Source organism: Myodes glareolus, chromosome 4 (genome assembly GCF_982192425.1).
Source record: "Myodes glareolus chromosome 4, mMyoGla1.1, whole genome shotgun sequence".
NCBI classification, from domain to species: Eukaryota; Metazoa; Chordata; class Mammalia; order Rodentia; family Cricetidae; genus Myodes; species Myodes glareolus.
Genome location: NC_142029.1, coordinates 44,555,035 through 44,578,724, shown reverse-complemented (window position 1 = coordinate 44,578,724; position 23,690 = coordinate 44,555,035). Strand labels below are relative to the sequence as shown.

The following is a 23,690-nucleotide window of genomic DNA, read 5'->3' as shown; positions in this document are numbered from 1 at the left end:
TTTCAATAAGCAGAGTTCAGTTTGAGGATTAGAGAGAGAAAAAAATGGCTAGAAATAGAAGAGAACATGCAAACAACTTGGGCAAGTATAGAAGGACGTGGCATTAAAGTCTCCTCTGCAAGCCTCCAAAAGAAGAAATCATATGCATTCTCCAGGAACCATTTTCTTACCCCTCTGTACATACTGATTCCAATATCTCTCCCGGTTCTACTAGTTGTGATATCTTTGTCTTTTGTATGTGTGATGGCATGTGATTATGCTTAAACCTCACAATTGTTATTACTTTGCAAGATTTCAAACTTCCTCTGACATTACTTCACTCTCAAGCCTACAATGCACTTTATTTATACAGTCTATATTGGTTTCCTTTGCTCTGAGACTCTTTCCTCCATTAAAGCAGTCATAATATGAAATAGAAGAATAGTTTGGCTTGGGAATGTGCTGTTTCTGGGAAGGCAGCCATGGACCAGCACCAACATGAACTGGATGAAAGATACCAGGGCCAAGTGGTACCTCAGGTCTTCATTAGCAAAATCATCGACATGTTTCCACCATGGACAATGTAGAAGTCTACAAGGTGAACCACAGCTGATGACAGACATATTAGTTTTGATTTTCTTGGAGAACCAAAATGTCTTCTTGGCTTATACTGCTTTCTATAAGAAGAATCAGTGGAAGGAGGTAAGGTTTGTTTTTTTGTTTTCAGCAATGTTTCACCTAATAGATTGCCAATTTTATCCCCAATTAAAATCAATATAAAGAGTATGTGGAGGAGATGAAATAGTTTATGTATAAGGCGAAAAGAAAAAAATCTATAGGCTTAGGAGGACATACCAGAGTTCCTTATCTCCATATCAAATTTCATTTCTGAGCCTCAGATTTCTAGTCTGGGTGTTGGGGATTATAATATTTATTTCTAGAGTCTGTTTTAGAGAATAGAATTAGATAATTAACCAAAAAAACTCAAGCAAAGGATTTCTCATTTAAACATTCCTTTAATATTAAAAATGCTCTTTTTATTATTCTAAATTAATAAGCAGGGCTGACTTATTTGGTTAACTAAATAGGCTGAGACAGTTTCTGCTAATGAAAGTCAAAATCCATAAATGTGATCTGCACACAGAAATGTTGCCAACAGGGGTTGACAAGATGGTATAGTCTGTACTGTGTTTGCTCCAACAGCAAGAAATTTAAATTCAGAGTCCTAGAACCACAGACAGAGCTGGAAGTAGTAGCAAAAGCCTGTTGTCCTAGCACTTACAAGCAGAGAATGAAGGATCCGGAAGCTAGGTGGTCAGCTAGTTCTGGCAAACCAGTGAGATCCAGGATCAACCAGAGACACTGTCTCACAAAATAAGAGGGAGAGAAGACGCATGCCATCTACATATGGCCTCTGTGCTCACCTGTACACATAAGGGCACACATGTGGATAAACATAGGCAAACATATAATATACACATACAAAATGCATTTTAAACATGTGCATGATATGTTTGTTTTACAGATTATGCTGGAACAAATGCTAAAGTTAATATAATCCAAAATTCTCTCATAGCCTTTGAAAAAAAGAAACATTGCAAATTTCTTCAAGTGAGTTTTAATGTTTAGGAGGGATCCCTTCCTCTCTATCATCTTGTTTTTGAAGGTTATACAGGAAATACTTCTAAAAGGAAACATGTTACTACATCTATATAGAAGTTTATTTTTTTCCTAAGTATCCTTGTTACCTCATTCATTCAGTCATTGATTCAGTATTTAGTCATTGTGTCTGATCTTGAGCTAGGTGTTAAGATTACAGGAATCAAGAAACAATATCAAATTACAAATTTGATAAGAATATCTAAGAAAGAGAAAGGATATTATTATATTATAAACTCGCGCTACAGATAACTTTTTGGTCAATGACAGGCTGCAGGAATGAAGATGGTCTCATCATATAGTTTATGTGACATATAACCTACGTCATATCCTTGTCCTAGTGATATGGAGGAACTCATGGGAGTGGGAGGTTAGCTCCAGAAACTTCCATCAGTAGTTACTGTCTTCACCTTGGTTGTGGGTCTGTGACAGGAATAAGAAATGGGACTGATCATAACTCTCCTAGACATGTTATCTGTTTCCTTTCCCTCCTTGTGCATAGTCCTGGCATTCAGAAATTAAATGTTTCCAAAGTCTTTTGCTTAAGCAAAAGATATTTAAGGCAGTACAATGAGTATAATTTTCACATTCACAGTGCTGGTTCTTTGGGTTGTTCTCAGCTTTGTTATACTTCTCATCAATTTTTTCTTTTCTTTTTTTTAGAAGAATATTCTGAAAATTACACTGAAAGTGAGACTGAAGACATGTAGGGAATTCTAGAGCATACACTATGACTCAACTCCTAGTGTCCATTGCCTTTTTTAATGGTTTCAAAGAACATTCTCAATGGGGGGGGGTGGGAGGGAGAGAGAGGAGGGAGGGGGATTACCAAGGGGTTGTCTGATGAAGGATACTATAATAGAAAATTACATATGAAGCTCCTAAGAGTTAATTTATATACTTCTGCTGTCTATTACATAAATAAAACACTGGTTAGATCTAGTCAATTTACATTAATTAATAGAATTGTGTTCCTACTGCATGAAAGACATTTGGTAAGTGTTAAGATGAGTAAAAAGATGTATAAAATCTCCTCTCTTATTTTTAGGGATGTTATAGACTAACCGGGGAGCAAATGGGTGGCCACAGAAAAAGGACAAAACCAAATGAAGTATCAGAGGACAAATTATTGTTCAGAAATCAGAGGGAAGTTATCAGCAGATGGATGAGAATCTGATCATATTAAGGAAAAGAGAATGAGGGATAAGCTCGGGAGAACACAAGAGTAACTTGGCTCCAGGATTAATGCAAGAGGTTTGCACTTTCTTATATAGGAAATGGACACCCAGAGAAAAGTCGTCTCGTAGGATTACTGAGGTAGCAGAGGATGCAGGCAAAGCATAGCAGGGTGAGGGACAGACTTACAACTGAAACCTGAATCTGGTGCTTGGTTGTACTGTCTTTTCTCCACTGATGCCCTGATAAGAGACTCAGACAACATTTATTCTGACAACAATTAAAATCAGCTTCTTTCCCATAATATTCTTGTAACTATTAAGAGGCGTACAAGGGAGAAACACACTGTGGTGCCTGAACCAAATTTATAAAGAAAATAATTATCATATTATGTTGTGGGCAGCAAGGCTTTGAACCAAATAGTGAGAAGGAAAAACGCAGAACTGTTACCAGGAGCCTGTGTGCAGGAAGTCAAAGAGCTTAGTATCAAAACATTTCTGTCTGCAGCCTGAGAAATTGTTGTTACTGCTGATCTTTACAGAAAATGGGGCAGGTAGCAAAGAGGCAAGTGGTTTTCCTAGGATTCTCACTGGTTCTGGGAAGAGCCTTGCATTTTTCCCAACATGAACTGAGACACATGAAAGTCTTAAAGATCGGATGAGTGAGTCTAGTTGTGAGAAATGTATTAGCAGGAGGTGGTATGAGGAGAGCTGCGATCAGTGGGCATCCAACACAGACATCCTAGTCAGTTCCAGAAGTTCAGGGCTCCAGAGCTGCCCAGAAATCAATGGAAGGTCTGTGCTACGCCTACCGTATCAAGGATGTCAAGAAGCTGCCAAGGTTTCAGGGCAGGTAGGAATAACATTTTAACTCATTTATTCACTTGCTTCTTTCTTTTGAGATGAGGTTTCTCCAAGATGGCTTGGCTGGCCTTAAACTTGAAATGTTCTCACCTCAACCTCTAGGGTAGCTGGATTTGCTGGAATGCATTACTATGCCAGAGGAAAAGTCGTTTCACCTCCGTTTTCTCCTGGTAGCCATGCTGTTGGGTGTTCATGGGTACCTTTTTCCTGCCATGTCAGGGGGGTGTTAGCTGAGAGCAGATGTCTTGATCATTGGGCTCCTACAAATTTTCTCCCCCCTCTTCTGTGGTATCTCCTGAGCTTTAGTAAGGATGGTGTAAGGTCAGACCCCTAGATGCCGAGCGACAGGTAGTCACTGAGAACTGGGAAAGGAGAATCCATTTCCTCCAGGACAAGTTGCCACATTATTCCCCAATTGATCAACCCTGGACACATGTGTATATGGACAATGCTAAATGAACTTGTAGGCGAGATATAAATGTGCATATTGTGTGAGTGTGTGTGTGTGTGTGTGTGTGTGTGTGTGTGTGTGCGCGCGCGCGCGTGCTCACACGTGCACATGTATATCCAAAATCAGGGTCTATGGCATGGCTGAACAGACATGAGTGCTGGCTGCAGTGTGAACAACCAAGTTTGAATCCCTAGACCCCACGTAAAACGTTGGGCATGGCCGTGCAAATGCCTGTAAACTTAGCACTGTGGGAAGCAGAGACAGGAGAATGATTGGATTTGCTGGGCACCAGTCTAGCTTCCCATTCAGTGAAGGACCCTGTCTCAAGGGAATAGTGTGGAGCATTTTAAACAGGCCATTTGATGTTCTCTTTTGACCTCTGCATGCATATACATGGTTACACACACATACTCAAAACCATAAATAATTATATTTCTTTATACTTAAAAATTAAATGTTTTCATTTAAAATTTTCATAATCTGCACCCGCAATATTAGGCTTTATTACATCATTTTCAGATTTGCATTTGGGAATTATCCTTTTTCTTCCTTCATGCCTCTTCTCCTCAGCCCCATGGACCCTTCTGACTCCTGATTGCTTCTTTTCTGCATCCACAGGATGCATGTGTCTCAATGCCACCCCACTTTCTCAGCCCTCCAAAAAGTCTGACGTTCATCACAAACTTACAAAAGAATCCTAAACAGTTTATTTATTTGGTGGCTTATTTTTGCTTTACTCTTGGTGATACTAAGGAGATTTATGATATGCTGGGATTTATGGCAGTCCAAAGTCCTAACTAAAGAGCTTGTACAGTAGAGTGAGCATGGGTAGTGCTAATGTTCTGTGTTGTCCAAAGAGCTAGAAGAAAGATTTTGCTATATTTTCACCACAAAAATAGCATAGCATACTTTTTATAATAAGAAAACCAGATGGTATATACATAGATAGCTGTAGCCTATATGTATATTCCCATAAATATGCACCCTATGTATGTGCAACTTTTATGTCTGTTTATCTGGACATACATTATCGATCATCTAATATCCATTCATGCATGTATTTGTGTGTGCATTAACTAACTTACTTATTGTAACTCTGGCTATGATTTTCTGTTCTCTGCCTCCCTTTGGAGAGTAAATTATGAGGAGAAACCCAAATAAGAAGGTGTCAGAGTAGGACACCCCCAGTGTACCTCATGAATTGTTTCATTTAACTGCCAGTCATTGGCTATGACAGAGCTATAGCTTGCCCCATGTCCTGACATGCCAAGAAAGCCTCCTCTATTGGGTCAGCCTTGTGTTTCCTTACACTTGCCAATTGTGCTAGAGTTTTGTGTGCAATAGAAGTGAGGCAGACAGCACAGGGAAGAAATGGGGGTTGCAGAAGGCAGAGCGCTTGAGGGTGTGCTCTTTCCACATGGATGTTCTGGGTAGTTGGCAATGAAAGCTGAAACGAAGACAGACTTGTTAACAAGAACATGCTTTCGAATATTTATACAATTAAAAGTCGTGAGTAACTGTAATGGGAGAGAAGGACTGCATGAAACCACTGTTTTCGTTAAATAAAAGATGTCTGTTTTGATAAGAAAATGTCTCATTTTTAAAACTTGGATTATGGAATAGGCGGAAGAGTACTAATTGATTTGTGTTAAAAGACACATTTACACACACACGCAGAGAGAATTCCTTAAATGTAGCTGCACCAGAGGAGTGGCATTGGTATAAAAAAACAAAACAAAACAAAACAAATCATTTTACTTAACCTTACTGTTTTATTTTCTTAGCACTATTTATTTATTTGTGCACGAACATGACTGGCTTAAAAATAACAATAACAACAACAAAACAAAATATCGTTTTATTGAAGCATTTTATTTAAAGACCTATGCCAGAGACACAACAGTTCATGAAACTAATTGATCCAGAGACACTGAAATTATTTCTGGGCCGTACTCGATTAGCCGTAGTCTGTCTCTGTTGTTACTAGCTATTATAACAAACATCACAGACCAGCTGCTTTCCAAATAGGTTTTCTCACATTCTGGATACTGGACAGTCCAAGATCTGAAGACCAATGTCTTCAAGGCCATTTCCTGGATACCTGAATGTTTTCTGTAAGGCCCTCTAGCTAAAGCGGCGTGACAGCAGTATGTCCCTTTTATCACAGCATTCACCCCATTCATAAATGCTCACGACATAATCATCCCAGAGTTTCCATTGCCCAACCCCATACACTGGATGGCTGGTTTCAGCAAATTCAGATAAAAGCAGTCTACATTGTATTAGTAACATCTAGTCAGTCATCAAAGTTGATATGTTCTAGCAGACTCTTGAGGTTTAAATTAGAATAACTAATAAGCTCTCCCTGAGAAACACAAAGCTTTCCACTGTGTATTTTTAAAAATAAAAATAGACTGTAATGTGAATGAAAGAGTTTTAAATGAAGAGGATTATCCAATAGCAGGGTTTCTGATTCCTTTAAGGATGATTATTTTGTTTTGTGACAGTTGGTTGTCTTATAAAATTGTGGAAAATTCCAATTTTGTATGTCTACGCAAACTCTTAAAATTTATATAAGTTATCCTTTTTGTTGCATATCCATTGACAATTTTGGGCTTAGAAACTGTATATATCGTGGGCTCTTTGGTAAAGTTGCCTTTAAACACCTGTGGCCTAACTTTAGCCTACCGTTTTTTCAATTAGAAAATGAAAACAGTGGTGACCTGTCCATATATAAACAGGCATACATACCTTATAAAAAAGAATTTTCTGCTTTTACTGTTATATAAGCTTGTAACAACCTTTTAAATAAATCTCATAAAACAAAGAATAAAGAAAACAAATGAACCCATTAAAAACAAAAGAGGGCTACAAATCCGAACATAGTGCTCTCAAAAGAAGAAATAAAAATTGGTAATAAATATCTTGAAAAGTGTTCAACATCCTTACACATTAGGGACATTAAAACTAAATTACTTTGAGATTTCATCCTAACCCATTCTGAATGGTGAAGATCAAAGAAGCGATTAGCACCAAATGCTGGTAAGGTTGTAGAGAAAAGTAAACCCTCGTTCACTGTTGGAGTTGCAAACTGGTACAGCCACTCTGGAAAGAGGTGTGATGAATTTTCAAAAGCTAAATATAGTTCTACCATATGACCCGACCATACCAGTCCTTGACATATTCCAGAGAACTTGATATCTTGCTCCTCAGATACTTGCTCAGTCATGCTCATTGCTGCTCAATTCAAAATAGCTAGGAAATGAAAACAATCTAAAAGTCCTTCAACTGTTGAATGGATAATGAAAATATGGTGCATCTACACAATAGAATTATATTCAGGTCTAAAGAAAAATAAAATATGCAGGTAAATGGATGGTCCTAGAAAACATTGCATTGAGCAAGGTAACCCAGGCCCAGAAAGATAAAACCACATGGTACCTCTCATCTGTGATTCATAGCTCCAAATCTTCAGATACGATATACAATCTGGATTAGCCACAGAAACTAGGAAACGTGAGAGGGATCATGGTGGGAAGGAGAGGCGGAGAAAGAGCTCTAGAGAAAGCTATAGTTGTACCCAGGTGCTATGAGGCAGGGAGTGGTGAGCAAGCCCTGTGCTGGTGTTTGAGGTATCACCGACATAAATGTTCAGAATGTCTACTGAAAAGTCATCTGGAATAAAGCATACAAGATGACACTTTTGAGAAAAATGCAGATATTTTTAGATGTTAGCTGTTTCTTCTTTAATTATATAAATAATAAGGAGCAATTTATTAAAAATGCATGTGAAAACAGGCAGCTTGGAAACTTCAATCCTTATCCAAATAGGCCAAAGGGTTGAAAGGTTTGAAGAAATTTTTGCTTCTGAAATGACTCTTAATTTTCATTTTCACTGAGAAGCTGTAGAAACCCATCAATGTTTTGGACAATATACTTTCTTCCTGATAATGTGGTTTGCAAATATCCCCTACCATTTTGTACATTTTCTTTTCATTTTATTGATTACTTCCTTTTGTTGATTCCATGTGTTAAGAAAAATGACCCCATTAATTAAATTCTTTATTACTTGAGTATTATACAAGTAGAACTATAAGTTAAATCCTCTAAGTTAGTGGACTAGTCCTTCCTCTCCCCCACCATTTCCTCATTTTTCTTTGAAACAGGAACATTTAACTCATCCCATTTCCACAAAGTATTCTCTCTTGTTTACAGTCTTTTACATTGCCATTTCTCTAGCTCCCATTAGCCTAATATGCCTGGCCTTTTCCTCCTCCTCTTTGTACTTTAAGAACAATTAAAGCTTTGAAAAGATTCAGAACAGTATTTTCCTAAGATGTTCATTTAACCCAACCTCCTGGCCCCGTAAGAATCCTAACTGATCTGAGGAATCAATCAGAACAGGTTATTTTTTAAATCATTTTGACAATTTCATGCATTTTTCAAGATGTCTCTTCCCATCCCTATCAACCCTGTATCCTCCTGACCTATCACTTTCCAGTTGTCATGGCTTTTGATTTGGTTTTTTGATCCATTTAATTTAATCAGGGCCATCTGTGTGACCACTGGAGCCTGGTGGAGTCACCAGTGGGTACGACTGAGAACTTTTGGGAATTCTACTGCTGAGCTTTGAAAGAACTTTTCAAAAAATAGTCATGTATGAAGAAGTCACCTTATCCACTAGGCAATAGCCACACCCCTTTCGATGACACACTACATGTATGCTTCAGCAGGTGCTCTTCTGCCTTTTAACCTGACTTACATTTGGCCCAGAAACACTGACAGAAGCAAATAACTGACGTGGAAAACAAGCACAGAACTCCATGCTAATGAGTAGATTCTGAATGTTTAAAGATCTTATGAAATTGTGTTGACATTTTACAACTTTTCAAGGGAGGTCCTTTGGAATGCAAGGAAAAAGGAACTAAGTCTTTTAGAGAAAAGATTTTCATTGAAGGTTGCAGCTAGCCACAGCCAAGAAGACATCAGGACCTACAGCAATAGGGAAACTTTTGCACACAATGCAATTACACACCTAGAAAGAACATGTGCCCAGTAAAGACCCAGCCTTCAGTGCTTTCCCATTAGCCCCCCTACCCACACGAGCACCGTGATGGGTCCCTAAACAGGAATTCAGACTGAAACCCTGGTAAGGACTAAAACAGGGAATGACCCCTCCGATTTTAACGGTCCAGAGCCCTCCAGGAGTGAGCTCATTGATGACAAAACTATCCAGGGAAAGGATGATTGATGTCTGGTAATTAGTTAAGGTAGTGACAGAAGTAAACTATAATGAGAAACAAAACCAAAAGGCTATATTTTCCTTTCATCAATGTTGCACTTTGTTTCTGCTATTTTTATTCTCGGTGCTTGACAGTCTTTTTGCATCCCCTGCCCAGCTTTCAGGGCCGCTTATAGACAACATCCAAGCATGTGTATTATTTTGCTCTAATTACATTTGAGGGCACGGAGGCATGCAGTTGTGGGATGATAGCTAAATCCCTGGAGTGCTTTTTTATTCCATTAAAAGTGAACTTAGCCTCGGATCACAGGACTTTGCATTGATTTGCCTTGTTTGTGGTTTCCTCTCCACAGGTCTGCTTCCTCATCCAGGGTGATGCATTGGATTGTGACGCATGAGGGTCAGAGAAATTAACTATCTTTCCCGTGAGAAATAATTCATTAGTCAGTGTTTGGTCTTGTGTGCCTGTGCTGGGAGGGGATGAAGTTGAGGGAAACGACAGGAGCAGTGGAGAAGACAAGCATTGCACATGAGTCATTAGTGTCTATTCAGAAGGCAACAATCATTTTCCCTCTGTCAGGGAGACTTTTGAACTACAGAAAATGAAATGCTGAGTTTGATTGGCTGGAAAAACCCATGGCTTTGCTAGGTTCTGGTCCAGCATGCTCTGCAGGCAGGGCACACAGTAGGTTGAAGGTTTTGAGGCTGGATTGGTGTCCCAATCCCTCCACTTGAGTCTTGCCTGGTTACAGATGGTTGGTTTGGGCTCTGTGTCACCCCTTACTGGGAGTCTTTGCTGGGGTTACTCTCGTAAATTCCATGGAGTTTCCATTGCACTAGGTTTCCACCTTGCCCCTGAAGTGCCACCCCCCGTTCCAGTCGTTTGACTCAGTATTTATCCCTATCCCTCCTGTTCCCAACCCCCCCTGTCTTCAGTCCACCCACAAAATCTCATCTATTTACCCTTCCCAGGGAGAACCTTGTGTGCCCCCCTTCTGCCTTCCTTATTACTTAGCCTCTTTGGGTCTGTGGAATCTTCATTAAAGACACCAGAGAGACTTCATCCAGCAACTGATAGGAGCAGATGCAGAGTCCCACAAACATTAGGCAGAGCTTGGGGAGTCGTGCAGAGGAAGGCTAGGAACCAGAGGGATCAGGGATGCCAGGAGAACAAGGTGAATAGAATAAATTGAGCTGGACTCATGGGGACTAACAGAAATCAGGGAGCCTGTATAGGTCTGATCTGGGTCCTCTGCGTATATGTTATGGATGAGTAACTTGGTGTTCTTGTAGAATTTCTTTAAGTGGGAGTGGGGGCAGTTACTCACTCTTTTGCCTACTTAGGGGACACATTTTTTTCTATTGGGTTGCCTTGTCCTGCGTTAATGTGGTGGTATGTGCCTGGCCTTATACTTGCATGCAATGTCTATGTTTGATTGATTTCCCTGGGAGGCCTGCTCTTTTCTGTGGAGAGATGGAAAGAGGGTGGATCTGTGGGGAGACGGAAAAAGGGGAGGTGTTGGAGAGAGACTGGAGAGAGATGAGAGAGGGCAAACTACAGTCAATATGTAATATATGAGAGAAAAATTTTAAAAGGCATGGTTCTAATTATTGATAGGAAAGTGGTATGTATTGGAGATATTTTACATTCTGTTTTCTGTGTATTTTAAGAATGGTGATTGACAGATTGATGACCATCCTAACTATCATCATAGAACCTTCATCCTGTAACTGATGGAAGCAGATGCAGAGATCCACAGCTAAGCATTGGGACGATATCCTGGAGTCCAGTCGAAGAGAGAGAGGAGGGATTACATGAGCAAAGGGGTCAAGGTTATGACAGGGAAACCCACAGAGACAGCTGACCCGAGCTAGTGGGAGCTTACTGACTCTGGACTGATAGCTGCATAGGACTGAACTGGGCCTTCTAAATGTGGGTGACAGTTCTGTGGCTTGAGCAGTCTGTGGGTCCACTTGCAGTGGGACCAGGATTTATTCTCAGTGCTTGAACTGGCTTTTTTGAGATCATTCCCTAAGAAGGGATGCCCTGCTTAGCCATGGTACAGGGAGGAGGGCCTTGGTCCTGCCTCAAATCTTGATATACAGGACTTTGTTGATTCCCCATGGAAGGCCTTAACCTTTCTGAGGAGTGAATAGGAAATTGGGCTGAAGGAAAGTGGGGAGGGGGCAGGAAGAGGAGCGAGAGGAGGGAACTGTAGCTGGAATATAAAATAAAAAAGAACATTTTAAATAAAAAAATTAAGAAAGGAATGGTGATTGAAGTTGGATGTGTTTTTCTGCCTTTTCTAGAATTAAGAACTTTGATGCAGGAGTGGAGATTCCCATTAACTTAGAGTCTACATTGACTTTCTAGCCAGTAAAACGAAGACAAGAGAAGTTTGCTGAGCTAGAGCCATTTAAGTACATCTTCAAAGAGTCCCCTGAGGCTGCTTACAAGTCAGACATTATGGTAGACTAAGCTAGGTGGACACAAAGCGAAGGGCAGTGATTTTTGTTTTAGTCATCTAAGAAAGCACATAAAACCTGATGTAGCACATAACAAAACATTTGTGAATGTATCATTTACAATAGTGACAATTCAGAAATGATTTAAGATAAAAGATGAGAAAAAACAAAACCGTGAAATAGCCGCACAGTGGAAAGTTTGAAAAAAGTGCAGCAGATGCATATGTGGAGAGGACTGTGAGACGTGATGACCCAACGACAGTAGCTGTGTAAAGCACTGTGTCCAGCATGCAGCATGCACTCCATTACGGAGGTAATACACTCACTGCTAAAGACTCCCTCCATTATGATCAGCTGCATAGCAAACAGCCCTGAAAGGACACCCTCCCAAGTAGCTCCATCAGGATGTGCTGCTGTTCACACTGTAATGAATTATTTGCTGACAGTTTAGAAGCTATGCATGGTACCCTTACGTTGATCTGATGAATTGGACTAACTTTGGGAAGTTCGAGGGGCCAGGAATAAAACCAGTAGTCAAAACGAGCTTTAATTATTATTTATAATATCTTAGATTTCAAGGGAGGTAATTGTAGCTCATCTAATATATCAAATATTAATTTAAATATAAGTCAATTTTAGTGAAACACAGTGTGGTATTTGAATATAATTGACCACCCTAAGTTCATTGGGAGTGGCACTACTAGCAGGTGTGGCTTTGCAGTGGTAAGTGTGACTTTGTTGGAGGAAGTGTGTCACTGTGGGGGAAGGCTTTGAGGTCTCTTATGCTCAAGATATACGCAATGTCTCAGACCACTTCCTGTTGCCTGCAAGTCAAGATATAGGACTCTCAGATCTTTCTCTCGCACCACGTCTGCCTGCACACCACCTTGTCAAACCATGACGATAATGGACTAAACCTCTGAAAATGTAAGTCATCCTGATTAAATGTTTTCTTCTTTATAAGAGTTGCCTTGGTCATGGTATCTCTGCACAGTCATAGAAACCCTAACCAAGACCTGCACTATCTGCTTTACTTGTACTAACAATCCAGGAATCAAAGGCACACACTCAGTCAGTCAGATGCTGGGTGAAAGTGGCTGGCCCTGCTTTCCTTGACAGTCTAGTCTGTCAAGTGGACAGTGGATGGAGTATGTAGATTGGAAAGATTTACATTCCTGCTTCTTGGAAGAGGATGAGCTTAGTGTAAGTGTCCTCAGCAAAAGGAAACCTCTCTGCAATCTCGGTTACAGACTAAGCAAGTCCGTGCTGTCATCTCCTGTCACCTATTAGTTCACTCACAGGAGATGCAACTGAGTGGAGAAAAAGATGGTGTTAAAGGAACCAAGGAGGAAAGCTTATCTTGTATTCACTGCTGTCTATTTTGCAGTAGCAAAATAAAACTGATAATGGTCATCTGGAGCTCAGGGGGAAGAACTGGAGAGAAGTTCACAGTATCACATAGGGGCCCACAGTGTTGATGGGAGGGACAAGACTGAACTTCAAAAATAGAGCTAACAGATGCTCACCTTCCTAGACCTGGAGGGAGAGGGGAGGAACTTGAACTTCCCACAGGGCAGGAAACCCTGACTGCTCTTAGGACTGGAGAGGAAGGAGGGGAGGGAGTTGGGGGGAGGAGGAGAGGGAGTGGGGGGAATGGGAGGGTATGGGGAGGAGAGGAGGAAGTGGAAATTTTTATAAACAAAGAAATTAATTAATAAAAAAAGGCAATCATACCAAAAAAAAAAAATAGAGCTAAGATTCTTTCAAAGTACCTTGAGTAGAAGTGGTACTAGAAGAACAGGAATGCACAAGATCTCTCTTAGGCTTAGCAGTCTGGTTGTGAATAAAACTTTGTATTAATAACTTTGTTCCATATCCATCTGACTGGCCTGGAGAAGGTAGGTCATAGATACCTGACTTACAGAGAAATAAGGAAACAACACGACTAAGACCCCTACAGTGCCTTCAGTTTCTGTACGGGATCAATGTCTGGACATCTGCCAACACAGCATAGTGGAAATCTCACAAAATGTGAATGAAGTGGGCAGGGGAGTGGTGGCGAATCAAGATTGCCTCGTCAGCTGGGTACTTAACAGAACCAATTACCATGCCGGGCGCTTTCTCGGTTGTTTCATTTGACATTCCCAGCGACTCTAAGTTGGGCATTATTTTTACTGTCAGTTCCCACTTATAAATTTCTTGCCATGGGAGATATCTGCTTGAGAGTTTGCTCCCTGAATCAATATCTCTCTCTCTCTCTCTCTCTCTCTCTCTCTCTCTCTCTCTCTCTCTCTCCATTTAATTTAGCATTTATTTATTTATTTCCATTTATGACAAGATCTACATTAAAATATAATCATGCTGACTACCATCCCCTCAGAGAACAACAACTGGAAGATGGAATGCACAGAATGGGGAAGTTACTGCTGTACCTGAGAACACACAGCACAGAGACTCAACAGCAGACATGGCAGAGGTGCACAGACTATAGCTAACGGTTCACACCAGGAAGGAACAGGAATGAAAGAAAGGAGGAGCTGGGTCAGAGAGCCTGGGGATTGAACATGAGTTGAAAATAACAGCAAACCCAAGGGCAGTTCATCACCATTTGCACACCCTACCCCAGGATCTAGGAGGTAACAGAGACCTGAACCACCATAAACACAGGATGAGGCTTTCTCTGATCCATACCCCAGCTTTTTCTAAGTCTCAATTCTTTGACTGTAGCCCAGTGGGAATTACCAGCACAAGACATGTCACCACTGCCAGCGTGGTACCAACTGCGCAATGTTGCATGAGTCTGGGTGAGCCACAAAAAAGGATGCCACACAGGAATTCCAACTCATAGCAGTGGCAGAAAGAAACTCGTCTCATAAGAAAGCACAAGCGGACAGTAAGACCCATCTGCAGAGCAGAGGACAGACCCACAGACCCACCAGCACTCTAGAGGGAAGGCTCAGTCAAGAGCCTCATGGTTTTTCTGAACGGAGAATTCTTCCAATCTCCACCTTGCCCCTCAATTTGACGGAAGCATTTTAACTTCAAAACAGTGGTACTCTTAAGGGAGTTGAGAGGTAGGGTTTGGGAGACCCAAACAAGACATTATTAGCAACTAGCGCTCCACTATGTACAAATACATACATCAGAACAAACTTCATGCCACCCCTCAGCTCCTTTAAAGAACACGCTGAGGATAAGGTTTTCCAGGCGGAAATCTTCCATTCTGATAGCAGTTTAAACCTTGCAACACTGGCACAGTAGTTACCTAGCCTTTGTTTCTAATTACAGAGTAACAGGTAAGTAAACTCCCGCACAAGGTGGGGGCAGAGGAGTGCAAAAGGAATCAGGAAACAGAACCAGTACTTCACAAGAGGGTCACGCCAATGAGGCCACACGAGCAGCAGTAGCTAGTGCTTTGTAGAATCTCGAGGGTAAAATTCGCTCAGGGTGCTCTGAGGGATTCTCTTCAGCATTTCTTTGGGGAAGATTCAAAACAACTGCCAGCCAATGTCCAAAGTCTCATAGACGGTGCGGTTTTCATGGGGACCCTGAGAAATGAAGTTTTTCTCAAATTTCTGCAGAAATTCCAAGTAAAGAAGGTCATCTGAGGTCAGCGCTTCTTCTCTTACCGCAGCTTTTGTGGCTTGCACATCCTTGCCAATAGCGTAGCATGCATACAGCTGGTTAGAGACTCCAGCATGGTCCTTTCTGGTCATCCCTTCTCCAATAGCCGATTTCATCAACCGAGAAAACGAGGGCAGCACATGATAGGTGGGTAAATCTGTCTGTTGTCCAGCTGCCTGTCCACATAGATCTGCCCCTCAGTAATATACCCAGTCAAGTCAGGGATGGGATGAGTGATATCATCATTGGGCATGGTGAGAATAGGGATTTGAGTAATGGAGCCATTTCTACCTTCCACTCTCCCAGCATGTTCATAGATCGTGGCTAAGTCAGTGTACCTGTAGCCTGGGAAACCTCGCCGATCAGGAACCTCTTCCGTGGCTGCTGAAACCTCTCGAAGCGGTTCAGCGTAAGAGCTCATATCTGTCAGAATGACCAGGACATGCTTCTCACACTGGTCAGCCAGAAACTCAGCGGTGTCAGAGCCAGGCGGGGAGTGATGATTCTCTCAATGGTTGGGTCGTTAGCCAAGTTCAAAAAGAGGCAGACATTGTCTATTGAGCCATTTTCTTCAAAGTCAGATTTGAAGAACCGGGCTGTTTCCATGTTTACCCCCATAGCAGCGAACACAATGGCAAAATTTTCTTCACTGTAGCCCACTACATCTTTGGATTTCTTTACCAAACCAGCCTGGCGACAGATCTGAGCAGCAATCTCATTGTGCGGCAATCCAGCAGCAGAAAAAAAAATGGGAATTTTCTGTCCCCTAGCAATACTGTTCATGCCATCAATGGCAGAAATGCCCGTCTGAATCATCTCCTCTGGGTAGATCCGACACTGAGGGTTGATTGGCTGACCCATGATGTCAAGGAAGTCTTCAGCCAGCACCACAGGACCTCGGTCAATGGGTTTTCCTGATCCATTGAATACCCGACCAAGCATATCCTCTGACACTGGTGTCCGGAGAATATCCCCAGTAAACTCACAGGATGTTTTCTTGGCATCTATACCTGATGTCCCCTCAAATACCTGAACCACTGCTTTGGAGCCACTAACTTTTAGAACTTGCCCACTTCTTTTTGTGCCATCCAGTAAGGTCAAATGGACAATCTCAGCATATCTGGGAAACTTCACGTAATCTAAGATTACTAGTGGGCCGGTCACTCCTGAGACAGTCTTGTAGGTGAGACGAGGTTGGGAGAGGTAGTTTCGGCTCACTGCCAGCGCCTGCTCCTGAGCTCCGGCCATCGGTCCACCGGTGGGCACAGGCAGCTCGGGCGCGGCCCCGTTCACGATTCCCCGCATCGCTCGCAACGCCATCTTGTCTCCTCCGTCTCGACTGGCCTCTCTCTCTCTCTCTTTTTTAAAGATTTCCAGTATATGTCCTCTTTTTGTTTTCTTCTCAGTTCATGTAAGAATAAAAATGCTTTAAACCACTGCATGAGAGAGGTGAAAGAATGGTAGCCAATGGCTTCTCATTGCTTCAACTTCTGTACCCGTCTGACTTCCAAACAGAGTCAAAAAGGATTCCTACTTCTCTAGTACTACAAAGAAGCAAATATGAGTTGTATTATTGGAGCAAATGATCTGTCTCTCACTTGAGGGCTTAGTGGAGGCAAGGGCTTAGAACCACAGAAGTAATAACGTGAAAGGTTCGGCCGCCTGCTTAGAGAGTTGAGACTACATCTCGTTTCACAATCCACCCTGCCAATCACACAGCACCTCTTGTTTAGTTTTGCTCAGTGACTTTTGCTGTGTTCACAATGAACCTTTAACACCTTGCCATAGCTGGGGGTTATAGAGTCTACCCTGCCATTTGAGCTTCATCTCTTCCAACACCCTCCCAAGCTCTTTCTGTTTCTCCTTACTGTCCTGACTCAGGCTAAGTTCTGCCTTAGGGAGTTAAGTTCCATTTGATCTTTCGACTATTTTTTTCTTTAAGTTTTCTCAAGCTTGCCTTATTTTGCCCTTTAGCCTCCAATACAAAGGGGGTGCTGAGGAGAGAACTTCCCGGACCCCTCAGGCTCCAGCTGCCTTTACTCTGTATCCTTTGTCATATGTGAATTTCTTCCCAGCCCTATCACTGCCTGGAATTGTGTTGTTTATTTGTTAGTCGATTACTGATTAAAGGACTCAATTCTCTAGAAGATAAACTCCAGGAGATAAGCAAGCTTGCTTGTCGTGTTCAAATTCCATACCCCCAGCTTGAGCCCATAATAAAACGTGGCACACAAATGTTCAAGGGAAAAATGCGTCCTGTTTGCTCATTCTCACAGTGGCTGAATTAATTTAACAGTTTCCATTTATCTTTCAAAGATTGGGTGATCGTAGGGTACTACAGTCTAGAAAAGACTAGAATATTCCATTCCTTTTGTAGTTCAGACACTAAGGCAGAAAGGTAGAGATAAATCTGGAATGGTCACAGTAAGTTAATAGCCATTGTGGACTCAAATCAATGTCTCCTTCATGTCAAGAATAGGCTCCTTCAGTATGCCGTGCTCCTACTTTCTGGCTGAAAAGACATAGGAGACTTCTGGTTTAAGAATTTTGTAGCTATCGCAAAGAGAAATATGGTCTCACAAACGTGTTCTTTCTATCCGTCGGTGTATCTATCATCTATCTGTCTGTCTGTCTGTCTATCTATCTATTTACTATCTATCATTTATCATGATATCTTTGAAATATAGTCTCATGAGTTCCAGGCTGACTCAAACTCATTTTGTAGCTGAGAATTACCTTTAATACCTGATACTACTGCTTCTTCTACTCGAGTGCTAGGATTACAGGTATGTATTAGCACACCTTGTGCTGCGTTGACTTTTTGCAGACAAATATCTTACCTATGTAATGTTTGGACATCTGGGATGAATATAGAGAGAGGTATAGTATTGTATCTTCCATAAAATATATACTCTTTTAAGAGTATTCATCTTGTGTTCGTCTACATAATCTTCATTAAATACCACTCAATAGCTAATAATTTTATTTTCATTTATAGGAATAACATTGAAAAACAGATGCCAAAGGAACTTGAACAATATTACACTGCTATTAACTTTCATTGAATGCTAGGACCAAACCTCAGACACTCCAGCCTTAAACTCCTGTTTTAAATGTAAATGTTATTTTCTTGTTCTGGCCATGGGATATAATGTATCCTTCCGTTTTCGTGGAGGCAAAATAGAGAAGATTCCTGAGTGAATCATGAGGCATGTGGAAATCAATAGTGCAGTTTCCATCCATGCAGCACTGGCAGAACTAATTCTTTTTTTAGGCTTTAAATTTTCCTGTAAATTTTCTCCAAAAAGGCAATAAAAGAGACAGGACAACACATCACTGAGTCACCAGTTTCCAAGGTCGTGAGCGGTGCTTTATTGATGGCAGGTAGATTGCACTTCCTGGAACATATTGTTTATGAATACGGATGTTTTTCTGGCAGTGGGAGAGTGAAAGGTTTACTCCTGCTAGCCTATGAGCATGATGCGTTAAATAATTGATTAAAGTGGATTGGCATTGCTGCTCCTCCATGCAGACAGAGCCTCTGATTAAGGCTGCTTCCTGAAGGTAGAGATGACAGCTGGGCCAGGGCAGAAGCACTGGGCTTCAATGACGCAAGACACAGACGACAAACTCTGCCTTCTGCTATGCACAAGCATCCCCGTTAGGTCGAGTGTATTTTCTGAGCATAAGAAGTTCATAAATTGCTAGTGCTTTACATTTCATTAACTTGGGGTTAATAAAGCTATATTGTGATGAGAAATAAATTTACCTTTAACATAAAAGAGAAAGCACACCAGAACACAGTAATTCAGATATGGGGGGGGGGCAAGCTATTAGGATAAACTGAGTTTCAAGTATTCCTGCATTGAAACGTCTCACTTTATAACTAAAGCTTGTGTGTTTTTTCCACCTCATTTTTAAAGCTCTCCGGGTTGTACGTGTGGGAGTTGTCTTACTTAATATGAATTGCTTAGATGATAAAGTTCAGCTGCAAAGCAGCCTCTCTTGTTTTCTCGGATTTCTGGATGCTGGACTAAATCCAGAAGTGCGGACAATTGTTTCTGTGATAAGTCCCAGAGTGGCAGAAAGTGTGTGAGTGTTCTGGGAAGATGGATAAACCTGTTAGCGGGTGTCTGGATCAGAAGTAGACAAACCTGCTTCCCAGGAGACCTGCTTTAAGAGATCTAACTTTAGGGTTGTGGAGTCAAAACTCAACAGATATTCTATAAATGTTCAGACATCTCTTAGGAAAATTTGCACTTCTCAATTTCAGTCATGGTCATAATCAGTCAGTGAAGATGTTTCTATGCAGAGTGATAAAAGGTATTATGACATGTGGTCACTATGTAAGTTCAAAACTGCCCAATAGCAACACAAAATTAAATATTAGTTCCTTCTAGTCTAAACCAACTCCCCCAAAAGATTACCCTCTTTAAAGTATTCTAACCGCACAAGTTAAAACTTGTTTTACACAACTAGTAGAATAACAGGAATTGAAATTGGAGACTTGACATTCCCTCAAACTCACTGTCTTCCCTTTACCAAGTCCTTCAGAATCATTGCTCTCCACTCACCTAGAACTGTCCTATCATTCTCTCAGAGAACTGTGTGAATGTATGTCCAGTGGCACAAAGAAATAACTGTAGCTAATGTACGCTCTCCGAGTGTTGTGTGTGATGAATCTTAGCTCAAAAAGCCCTTTGTCAACATTTGTGTTCTAACATCCACCTTTCTGTGAGAAATGATGTGTTATTTAGAAGAGTCAATTTTGTCACTCATTTAAAAAAATCTTAATGATTATTTTTAAAGGGCTGATGAATTCAACCCAGTAGCCCACTACACTCTATCAAGAATGTTCTACGCTGAGCTATACCCCAGCCCTGTCAATGTTTTAAAACATTACCCTGAGAAGTAAGAAGCTAAAAGTTGACAGAACTGTAGGCTTTTCTTTCCAGATCCAACCTATGAATCTCAGTTTCCTGGACTTAGTAAACAATACTTAGGTTTGCCCAGGAGTGTCAATCGAAATGTCAATAAGCCAAGCTTGCTAACGTCATCACCGACGGACTTTTCCTTACCCTGCCAATAACACAATTCATTGTCGTTTTAAAGAGCTACAGAATGACTGTTTTGTTTTCTTGCCAAGGTTTTAACTTGTCACACTTGATTCTCTAAGGTAAAATGAACTCAGGGAAAACTGACCCTGTCGAGAAGGAACAAATAAGCAACCAACCTTGGTTACTAAGCAGGTTATAAGAGGCGAAGGACTTGCCACATACAGAGGATTTTAAACAGCTACTGGGCACTTCTCTGACAAATCTATCTGGAATTGATATTAGTGAGTTTTCAAAGTGTCAAAAATGGTAATAGCCACTGACTTAGGAAAAAAAATAAAAGAGCATGGCTTATATATGCCCAAGTATTGACCTCACACACACACACACACACACACACACACACATATGCACATGCTTCTGCATACACACACAGATGTGAGTATAGTAAGTGAGGGAAAAGCATTTTACATGAAGTAATTAAGGAGAAAACAGAGAGGAAGTGATACTTATGCAGCTTTGGTCCGAATGGTTCTAGAACATGTTGTTTGAAAACACCGTTCGCCTGTTAAAAAGGAAACCGAAAGTCCAGTACTAAAACTCAAGGGTGTGGTGGATATTGCAATAAACATCTCTGCTTTAGATAATGGAAAAATGTGAAACTATAGTAGATGGAATGATTTTTGAAACTAAATCCGAAGAAAAATCAAGTACAAAGCAAATCCAGTTTGTGCTGCCTACATTATCCATCTTCACCCAAAATGCTGAGAATAAATCTTTCTCACTCTCACTAAGTTAATGGTGTGGTGTTATGTGAATTTAAATAAAGAATTGTAGAAATATGAAGACTCTGTGTGTGTGTGTGTGTGTACCTTTTTTCTGTCATAGAACCCATTGCCTTGATGTTTATTACAGGCAAAATGTTTATTTTCAACAAAGCAATCATATTGAAATATGCTCTTATGGATTAGGTGTTCACTCAGTGGCAGAGAACTTGCTTACCACATGCAGCACTCTGGATTTTTTTCTCCAGCATTGCAATCAATCATTCAATCCATTTCTTACTAATACAGAGATGTCTATGTAAATATTCAACTCTTTAAATTAGCTAAAAAAAAAACAACCAAAACACCTTAACAGAAACTGCTTCTGCCAACAAGGCTGCCCCAGAGACTGTCAGTATAAGGCAGTGTTCTCATATTTTCCTAAAGCAGTTCAGTAGAAAGAGAACTTGGAGACTAAGATCCTAGTCTAGGTCAGAGGTCCAGCATCAGCATGCAGAAGCTGAGGAAGCCAAAAGAATTCACGCAGTTCTATAGGCTGAGTTTGTCCATTTGTAGGGTGTAAAACAAAGCAAAACAAAACAACAGCCTAACCGCAAGGTTGAGAGTCAATATAACAGCATTTGGGAATGTGTTTGGTGCCCATGAATTACTAATAAATGCATAGTGTGTTTATTTCCCAACCGAGTGATCAGTGAAATACTTGCTTTGATTTTATGAAATGATTCACATGAAAAGCTCATTGGATTGTGAACATATATGCCTCCCTTACACAGTGGGGATTGTGTCCCCAGCTTCAACCAATTCCCTGTTTAGTAGGTATGTGTATTTCACTTGGAAACCTCCCTGCAAACAGTTTGCAGAAATGAACTGCTCCAAGATTGTTTTCTTCCTGGCATATTGCCCTGTGCAAGGATAAGTTGAGGGGCCTTTTCCATTCCTATATAAATGTTCCAAGAAAATGACCACCCTTTCACATCCCATTGCATCAATACGGGCACATAACCGCTCCAAATGCAGCCAAACCAATTTGCTGGCAGCCCCTACGTATCGTTTGACTGTCTTATATCATTTGACTGTCTTTGCGTTATCATAAGCTGATTTTATATACTGTTTAAAGGCTATATACTTCATAATATTATATTTCTTTCTTGCTCTTCCCACCCTGTTGCAAATATCTCCTATGGAAAACTTTCATTATCAACACCCTAGTTTGTTAAATTTATTTCCAACACTGACTTTATAGAGGGTTGTACCAAAACCAGACCCTATATATCTGTAGGAATTGATGGACTGGCAGGATGCTATACAGAGTTAAACCCTAATGTACATAATAATGGTGAGTCCATTAAGCAATTTCAGTTGATTAATTTCAGTTACAAAAGACACACACACACACACACACACACACACACACAAAACAGAAGTATAAAACTGTCCCATCTAGTTTTCATTTACAAATAGAAACTTCCATGAGTTAAATTAGGACAGGTGGATTCCAGTTTGTCTCACATTAAAACTCAATATGTGTACACCTGTTTACATGTGTGTATATGTATATGCGTATGGGGAGGTACAGTTATTCAGTCTGCTTGACCGTATTATTAATGAAATAATCTATAGGACTGGAGCTCACAGACTCTGCTGCCCTTACATTGATTAATTTGTCATGAGTCCTGAGCAGTCCTCTGATGTCCACTCCTCTCCGCTGAGTGTGCTGAACTAGCTAATCCTCAGGGACTGTGAGAGCAAGTAGGCCTGTAGCCAAGGAGAAATCTGCAATATACCCACTCTCTCCAGTTTGCTCCTGACAACCCTTTGTCATACCTGACATGTCACTTACAGAGAATTCAGAGTCAGAGTTGGGACAAGTCACAGAGATGGCAGTATGCAAGGGCTTCACAACGAAGTAAAAGAAATCAATAACTATGCCTTTCACTTGGCAAGTTCTCGGCAGGTGTATGTCCAGTGGTAGAGACACAAATTCACGTGTGTCAGTCTGTTCTGTCTGCAACTACTGAAAGCCTAGCCAGGAAGTGAAAGCCCTCGAGGATAAGGTTTCTGCCCTAGGATGGTCTATTATCTGCTTCAAACTGTTTGCCAGTCTCATCGACATAAATTTAAACGTTTCTTTTCTTTTTTTTTTTTTGTTAATTTCTGATAGGTGGTTGTTTGACTTGTTCTGTCTGTGCTGGATATGAGGGAAAAATTGGAAACTAACAGTAGCTTCCTTGTACCGGCCCCTGCATTGGAGCTGGGTGTGCCTGCTGTTGCTGTGACTTCCCTGGGCAGTGTGACCCAGGGTTCTGGATCATCAGTTTCATAGAACAGACTCCTACAACTTACATCAAATAACTCCTTTTAGTTTAAGGACTGACCTATTTGTGGGCAGTT

At 40.9% G+C, this 23,690-nt stretch overlaps 1 pseudogene; it reads right to left on the bottom strand.

Annotated features, from left to right (window-relative positions):
* Positions 1–15,055: 15,055 nt before the first annotated feature.
* On the bottom strand, positions 15,056–16,785 carry LOC125401467 (V-type proton ATPase subunit B, brain isoform pseudogene; annotated as a pseudogene).
* Positions 16,786–23,690: the final 6,905 nt, after the last annotated feature.